Source organism: Arachis ipaensis, chromosome B02 (assembly GCF_000816755.2).
Source record: "Arachis ipaensis cultivar K30076 chromosome B02, Araip1.1, whole genome shotgun sequence".
NCBI classification, from domain to species: Eukaryota; Viridiplantae; Streptophyta; class Magnoliopsida; order Fabales; family Fabaceae; genus Arachis; species Arachis ipaensis.
The window spans coordinates 2750690-2751970 of NC_029786.2; positions in this window are offsets into that span (position 1 = coordinate 2750690).

A 1281-nucleotide genomic window follows, 5' to 3' on the forward strand; every position below is an offset into this window, starting at 1 on the left:
TCTATGATGTTGTGGCCAAGAAGAAGGTGATCCCTGAGGTCCCTTTTAAACTCAAAAGAAATGAGTATCCGAAGATCCGACGTGAAATTCAAAGAAGAGGTTGGGAAGTTCTAACAAATCCCATCCAACAAGTCGGCATCCTAATGGTTCAAGAGTTCTATGCCAATGCATGGATCACCAAGAACCATGATGAAAGTAAGAACCCGAATCCAAAGAACTATGTTACAATGGTTCGGGGGAAATACTTGGATTTCAGTCCGGAGAATGTGAGGTTGGCGTTCAACTTGCCAAATATGGAAGAGAACGCACGCCCCTACACAAGAAAAGTCAACTTTGATCAAAGGTTGGACCAAGTCCTTATGGACATATGTGTAGAAGGAGCTCAATGGAAGATTGACTCCAAAGGCAAGCCGGTTCAACTAAGAAGATTGGACCTCAAGCCTATAGCTAGAGGATGGTTGGAGTTTATTCAATGCTCAATCATTCCCACTAGCAACCGGTCTGAAGTTACTATAGACCGGGCCATCATGATCCATAGCATCATGATTGGAGAAGAGGTGGAAGTTCATGAGATTATACCTCAAGAACTCTACAAGGTGGCTGACAAGTCCTCCACTATGGCAAGGTTAGCCTTTCCTCACCTCATCTGCCACCTATGCAATTCAGCTGGGATTGACATAGAGGAAGATATCCTCATTAAAGAGGACAAGCCCATCACTAAGAAAAAGATGGAGCAAGCAAGAGAGCCCATTCATGGAGCTCAAGAGGCGTATGAATCTCATCACCATGAGATCCCGGAAATGCCTCAAATGCACTTTCCTCCACAAAACTATTGGGAGCAAATCAACACCTCCCTAGGAGAATTGAGTTCCAATATGGGACAACTAAGGGTGGAACATCAAGAGCACTCCATCATGCTTCATGAAATAAGAGAAGATCAAAAAGCAATGAGGGAGGAGCAACAAAGACAAAGAAGAGACATAGAAGAGCTCAAGGACATCATTGGTTCCTCAAGAAGGAAATGCCACCATCACTAAGGTGGATTCATTCCTTGTTCTTACTTCTTCTGTTTTTCGTTTTCTATGTTGTGTGCTTATCTATGTTTGTGTCTTCATTACATGATCATTAGTAAGTAGTAACTATGTCTTAAAGTTATGAATGTCCTATGAATCCATCACCTCTCTTGAATGAAAAATGTTCTAATTCAAAAGAACAAGAAGTACATGAGTTTCAAATTTATCCTTGAACTTAGTTTAATTATATTGATGTGGTGACAATGCT